This window comes from Solenopsis invicta, chromosome 4, assembly GCF_016802725.1.
Source record: "Solenopsis invicta isolate M01_SB chromosome 4, UNIL_Sinv_3.0, whole genome shotgun sequence".
Lineage (NCBI taxonomy): Eukaryota > Metazoa > Arthropoda > Insecta > Hymenoptera > Formicidae > Solenopsis > Solenopsis invicta.
The window spans coordinates 11,397,313-11,404,850 of record NC_052667.1 but is presented as its reverse complement, the minus strand read 5'-3'; the positions used below and the strand labels follow the sequence as shown (position 1 = coordinate 11,404,850).

The following is a 7,538-nucleotide window of genomic DNA, read 5'->3' as shown; positions in this document are numbered from 1 at the left end:
CTGTTTTACAGTGAAATTAACTTTTATCTTAATTTACATGATTCAAAGCACTTTCCACGTGGAGCGAGGTCCATCCCCATCCCACTTTCTCCACTCCCAGCGTACCCTCCCCCACAGATATCTGCTTTGCAGCCAAATTAATTGTTATTTTAATTGGGGTGGAGAAAGTAGGATGGGGATGGACTTCGCTCCACGTGGAAAGTGCTTTGTATCATGTAAATTAAGATAAAAGTTAATTTCACTGTAAAACAGACATCGGTAATTTCAACTTCCATGCAAAACAATTTTTTATTTAAAACTAAGATTCAGGTTAAGTTATTATAAGAAATATTGTACAGATTCATAAATTTCAAAATTTTTATTTAACATTTTTTAAATAAATTATTAGTATATAATAAATTTTTTATAATGCCACTAAAATATTGCACAATACATTTGGGCACCTTACAGAGTGTAAGGAAAAACTAATAGATTTCTTAATGCAACACGGTATTTTGGAAAATACAGTTAAGTGTACTCAATGTAGTAGTGATGTAAATATCAATAAAGAAACGCTAATGTATCGATGTCAAAAATGATACACTGTTAAGGACAAATTTATATAACGCATTAGCAAGCCGTGCTAGTGCTGGGTTGTTCGGTACTAGTTGCAGGCTTTTGCTCGGCTTTGGTTGCAGGCTCGCAGGTGGACATCGGAGGATACATCTCAGCGATGACATCAAAAAAGGCTTCGACGCGTTCCAGTCTACAGGCGCGTTTGAAAAGATATTTGGATAAATATCCCTCAAAATGTTCAGATTTTCTTCCAAACTTTGAGATATTTCCCCGAATCTCTCCCCAAACACGCTCTATATGCTAGGTATGAGCACCTGTAAATATAAAAATGTATTAAAATATAAAATACAAAAATATTAATATAATATACTTAAGCAAAAATTAACGGTAGATATATTTTAAATATTTCTTACCCGTTTGAGGATCGATAAAGTTATACGAGTGGTTTACTGTCAGATGTTGGAAGCCTTCATGTTGTAAACAATCATAAGACTTCCAACAATCTGACACGATGGTGGTTCCTGGTAAAACCCACTCTTTTATACACTTTAAAAGTGTGTCCGTTGTGCAATCCTCCACTGGAACGACGAAAATCTTTTTTGTGTCTCGCTCGTATCCTCCGAAAATCCATTGGCCTTTGACGAGTCAACCACGATTGTACTTACGCCGGCCAAGTTTTGCCTCGTCGATTTCTACAATGCGTCCTGGGCCACCAAGCTTCTCGCTATGCTTATCAGCCCAGAACACACAAACCTGTAAGTAGAAATAATGTTATTATTTTATTTACTGTATTTTAACTAAGTAAATATATAATATATACTTACTTACAAGGAAACACAGGGAAGTGTCCGCCTCAGATTAAAACGAGTTTTTAATATGTTGTAGTACAGATAAAAATAAGGGACACGTATTTTTTTATACGTGCCCATACGCACTTTAAGGGGGTGAAACACCCCTTTGAAGAAAATCGGTTTTTTTCTTTCGAAGCTTATGCCGTCGAAACTATAAGAGATAGAAAAAAATGTTTCAAATGAAAGTTGAATGGCTCGAAGAGTAATTTATAACAGCGGAAAAAAAATTTTTTTTTTTAATTTTTTTAATACTTTCCCCCACCACTTACCTATTTTTTTCAAGATTTTTATTTTTTTTATAAGCAAAATAAAGCTTTTATTACGAATTCAACGGTATATGATAAAGTTACGATACAACATTCCCATTTTCCAAAAATAATTAAAAACCTCACTATACGCACGGTACGCGCACCCGTCCGCGCGTTCGTGCGCTACGGAAGTGACTCCCTCCGATTTCGACGTGCCTTTAATATGTTGTACAGATTAAAATAAGGGACACGTATTTTTTACACGTGTCCTAATACACTTCTAAGGGTGAAACACCCCTTTGAAGAAAATCGGGTTTTTTCTTTCGAAGCGTGTATCGTCGAAACTATAAGAGATAAAGAAAAATGTTCTCAATGAAAGTTGAATGCATATTTTTCTCGCATAAGATGACAAAAACATTTCGAGGATAGTCTGTGTCTAACATGAAAACGCAGACATTGAGAAAAACATTTACTACAAAATAAAACGACACTACACTAAAAAATAACAATTACGGTGTTGTAAGACATTACTTTCTTGTTTAAAAAATAATATGTAATTAATATAAGTTAAACATTTATTTACTAGTCTACATGATTTGACTAGAATATTTGTTCTCTTCAACATTTTATAAATAAGGAGACTTGGATTACAAAATATTATTACTCACACATTTCATACCTTCACTATCTAACGCTCATCAACTAACAACAAGAGAAGTAACATAAAACTAATTAAAAAATTAGTTAGAAATTTCATCTTTTACACTGCATTTATACAATTTAATTAATGTGTTTATTAAATTCGATTAGTGTAGAAATATGCATAACCACGCTACTGGCGCGTGCACTTTGGGTCATTTCCTTACATACTCGTACGTAACTCTTGAATCTATACATGTCAATACTGCCGAGACGTAAACATTCTATTTCAAGATAAGAAATGACCCAAAGTGCACGCACCAGTAGCGTGGTTATGCATATTTCTACACTAATGGAATTTAATAAACACTTTAATTGAATTGTATAAATGCAGTATAAAAGATGAAATTTCTAACTAATGTTTTAATTAGTTTTATGTTAGTTCTTTGTTGTTAGTTGATGAGCTGGCGTTAGATAGTGAAGGTATGGAATGTGTGAGTAATAATTTTTTGTAATCCAAGTCTCCTTATTTATAAAATGTTGAAGAGAACAAATATTCTAATCGAATCATGTAGACCAGTAAATAAATGTTTAACTTATATTAATTACATATTATTTTCTAAACAAGAAATTAATGTCTTACAACACCGTAATTGTTGTTATTCTTTAATGTAGTGTCGTTTTATTTTGTAGTAAATGTTTTTCTCAATGTCTGCGTTTTCATATTAGACACAGACTGTCCTCGAAATGTTTTTGTCATCTTATGCGAGAAAAACATGCATTCATTGAAAACATTTTTCTTTATCTCTTATAGTTTCGACGATACACGCTTCGAAAGAAAAAACCCGATTTTCTTCAAAGGGGTGTTTCACCCTTAGAAGTGTATTAGGACACGTGTAAAAAATACGTGTCCCTTATTTTAATCTGTACAACATATTAAAGGCACGTCGAAATCGGAGGGAGTCACTTCCGTAGCGCACTTACGCGCGGACGGGTGCGCGTACCGTGCGTATAGAGAGGTTTTTAATTATTTTTGGAAAATGGGAATGTTGTATCGTAACTTTATCATATACCGTTAAATTCGTAATAAAATAAGCTTTATTTTGCTTATAAAAAAAATATAAATTTTGAAAAAAAATAGGTAAGTGGTGGGGAAAAGTATTTAAAAAAATTTTTTTTTTAATTTTTTTTTTCGCTGTTATAAATTACTCTTCAAGCCATTCAACTTTTATTTAAAACATTTTTTTCTATCTTTTATAGTTTCGACGGCATACGCTTCGAAAGAAAAAAACCGATTTTCTTCAAAGGGGTGTTTCACCCCCTTAAAGTGCGTAGGGGCACGTATAAAAAAATACGTGTCCCTTATTTTTATCTGTACTACAACATATTAAAAAACTCGTTTTAATCTGAGGCGGACACTTCCCTGTGTTTGCTTGTTAGTATGTAAAAAATATAAATTACCTTGCGACAAGAATTGAATCAGTCCACAATTACAGGTTTCGACACGCCAGTTTCTTCCTGCGAGTCATCTTGACGTGGATGTCGCAGCATTAGAAAACATGCAACAATTTTACAGACAGTAACCACGTCAACATTACTGCGATCAAACCAACTGCCTGCTTTCCTACTTTTATTAAATGTACAGCACTTGCTTAAACGTTTTTTATGTTTGTCCTTAACAGTGTATCGTTTTTGACATCGATATAGTAGCGTTTCTTTATTAATATTTACATCACTGCCACATTGACTACACTTAACTATATTTTTCAAAATACCGTGTTGGATTAAAAAATCTATTAATTTTTTCTTACACTCTGTAAGGTGTCCAAATTGAAACAATGTTAGTGGCATCTTAGATGTGCCAGGCACGTGCAGGCACTAACTACTGTTTATTGACTGGATGTTGTATTTCATTTGTTTCTACGTTAAATTTACGTTCAAATTTCGTGCACATTTCTACCACAAAGTTACTAAAACGCATGCGCATGCGGTCACCAGCATGCAAACGTGACCACAGCGCATGCTCAGTTCGCTACATAACGCCAAGATGACAGGTATCTTAACCTGTGCAATCGCCAACTTTAACGCTTGATATCTCGGTTCGCGGGCAAGAGCAACACTTTTTCTTGCCAGATTCTTTTATTTTGATCGAAAACGCGACAAATGAGTCTAATTTTGTCAAAATAGGAGGTGCAGTGGGTATTCTTAACAATTACCAAATATTAATATTATTTATTAATACATAACATTACGTGTTCGTGTGTATACACATACATACATTAATGTATTATAATAATATATAAAATTAAATAGATTTTACAGGAAAAAGTTGTAAATTTTAAGTAGATAGATCCCAGAAAACACGTATGTCTGATATTGAAGGGAGAGGCTGGTCTGATTCTCACAAATGCTTGCTGGAGTAAGTGTTTTATTCTTAAGTGTGCACGCTTACATGTCTGAGGCGGAACTGCTTGCTCTTTGTCTTTGAGTAACTACATACACTCTTGCATTCTCAAAGGCACTGAGTCTCACGCAGGACTCATGTAGCGTCATCCTTCCGAACGGATCCAAAATCTAGGGAATCATACGCGCACACAACTACCAAAAACGACATTTGCATTCAAATTATAACAAAGACGTCTAAAAAACGTTTCACTTTCTGACGTCTTTTAGACCTGTCGAAAAGACGTTATTTTTGTCTTTAGGATATGTTATTGAATGATATTCGTTTTGATAGCTTTAAATGAATTTTTTTTTTTCGTTACAAAATTCAGCCATTCGGTGTGTGTATTTCTTTTCTGTGTGTCTGTGTGTGTATGTGTGTGTGTGTGTGTGCGCGCGTGTGTGTGTGTTGCCACGCCATTTCTCGACAGCGTTACATCGCTGCTCTAAATGCGCTAAGTCGCGAAGCTTCAAAATCTACACAATATACCGCACGGCTTGATAGGATTGTGCTATCAAATTTACTTTAAATATTATAATGCATATACTAGGTTATCTGTTACACAATTTTAAACTAAGTAATACTGACCATGATAGGCACCTGTCTGTGTTGTTGCTATAATGTTACCGAAAACAAAGAGCATTAGTTTTCAGCAAATTTAGAACAAGGTGTGTGCCTCATTTGTCTTTGGTTTAACATCATATGAATTCAGCACGTTTTGCTGCCAATATGCTGCGTATTTGCTGTCAACGGTTGCTATATATAAAGAGCAACATGAGAGCAAGTTGCCAACAACATGTACTGAGTGATAAATTTCACCAAAAATTCAACAACATGTCGAAAACGGTTAAATATATGTTTTGTACTCTTTTTTTCAAATATATAAAAAATAAATAAGTTAATTCTTCTTTCTGCTGAATTGTCACCACCCTGTCAAAAATGTGCGATAAAACCGATTAAAAAAAAAGTAATCCGAATCGATCGAAATTTCTGCACCAAAAATACAATATTAAGACCGATTAAAAATAAGATCAGAATCCAGATAGATTTATTAAAACAGAACACATTAATGTAAACGTAATAAATATTTAGTTTACAGAAAAGTATTTCTTGTATCCTTTTTGTTAAAAAAAAATTAAATTTAAATTAAATATTTAATTTATGTACAAGATTAAATAACAATACAAATTGTTATTTACATACAAAAATATAAAATTTTATGTAGACCAATGTTCCACACACACGTCACGTTTGAAAAAAATGAGAGCAAGTATTCGTCTCAAGCTTACAACAAGCAAGTTCTAAAAGCTTACGGAAATATGAGCTGGGGTGTCCGCCGCGGTGGCAGCTAGATATAACGCCTGTGGCCGCACTCGACTCACGAGAAAATCCCCCGCGGCGTGGCCGCCTAGCGTGACGCCAGCACTGACTTGTTAAATCCATTTCAATCCGATCTGATAGCCAAGTAAATAATTAATTTACTCCTGTTTATTTATTACATTACACACAAACACACAATCACATACGCATACGATCGCAAACACACACAAATCATTTTCGACATTTTATTTGGATACAAGACAATAATTAATATATTTAATGTTTTTAACAAATACACGACAAAAGCACAGCATCATTATCTTTTTTTATTATTATCACGTTGCTCTTATGTTGTTGAAAATGATTGATAAAGCAAATTGTTTTCCACAAAAAGAAGTTATTTTGTTGGCAACAGAATAAGCAGCAGTCCTCTCCGTTTGCTTTGAATCTGCTGATATAAAATGTCTCAAATCTGCTCTCATGTTGTTGAACATGTAGGACTATGCGTTACGTTTTCAGCACATACACAGCAACTAGTCGAAAATTCATGCTCAGCATTAAGTTGCCTGATTTTGCAAAACATGCATGGCTATCAGGGGAACTCTATATAATTTTAAACAAAAATAATAATAAATCTAAACTGATTTGGATACTGCATTGTGTAGTGTAAACAATCTTGAGACTGGTGTAACCATTAGAAGCGGTAGAATAGTGTTGTGCCCGTTCGGCCGAGCTTGAGAAACTGGCCGAAGGAAGATTTATTGATCAGACAGAAGAAGCGCGGCCGGCGTTTGTGTGTTGTTGTTCTGTTCTGGACGCGTAGCTGTCAAGCGACATTTTGGATAATTCCGCTTCCAATAAATTGTATATCATTTCTTAATTAAAGTCAGTGTTCTTTTGTACAAAAGAGAGAGTGTAGTTATTTTGTGCTGTGTGCTTGCGCGAATATTTTTGTGTGCTCGTCTCGTCGAGCATAACATCTTGGGGGCTCGTCCGATTTTGGACCACATCGGAAATGGACATCTCGGAAGATTTTACGGCAGCGTCTCCTGCGAGAGCGGAGAAACGTCCTCTTCGTAAGAGAATGCGTCCCCGTACACCTGCAAAACCTCAACTCTCCACCGAAGCAAATTCTCTTCGGGCGGTCGCCGTAAAGTTGCGTCAGCTTCGTGCTGAGAGACAAAGGCAGCGGCAGCGTGAGGAAGAAATGTAGACACTGCTACAGGAACGCGACGAGAGACTTCAGCGTCTAGAGGAGCGGTTACAACACTTTTCAGACCAGTCGTTTCCTTTTTCTGTTTGTCCTCCGACCGCGGAGATTTCTCGGGATTCCGGAAACGCGGGCGTCAATTTTAAATTAAAGCCGGATATTTTCGACGGGAGTGTTCCGCTGCGCAAATATTTAACACAATTTGAATTGATTGCACAAGCGAGTAACTGGGAAGATTCTACGAAAGCGATCGCGTTAGCCTTGAGTTTGCG

The 7,538-nt window shown here is 35.3% G+C and overlaps 1 long non-coding RNA gene across 1 annotated transcript; it reads left to right on the top strand.

Annotated features, from left to right (window-relative positions):
* The first annotated feature begins 371 nt into the window (after positions 1 to 371).
* LOC120357631 lies at positions 372 to 5,620 on the top strand. The gene is made up of 2 exons (XR_005574644.1): positions 372 to 1,310; positions 3,790 to 5,620. It is a non-coding gene; the product is annotated as an uncharacterized LOC120357631 (long non-coding RNA).
* The last annotated feature ends 1,918 nt before the right edge of the window (positions 5,621 to 7,538 follow it).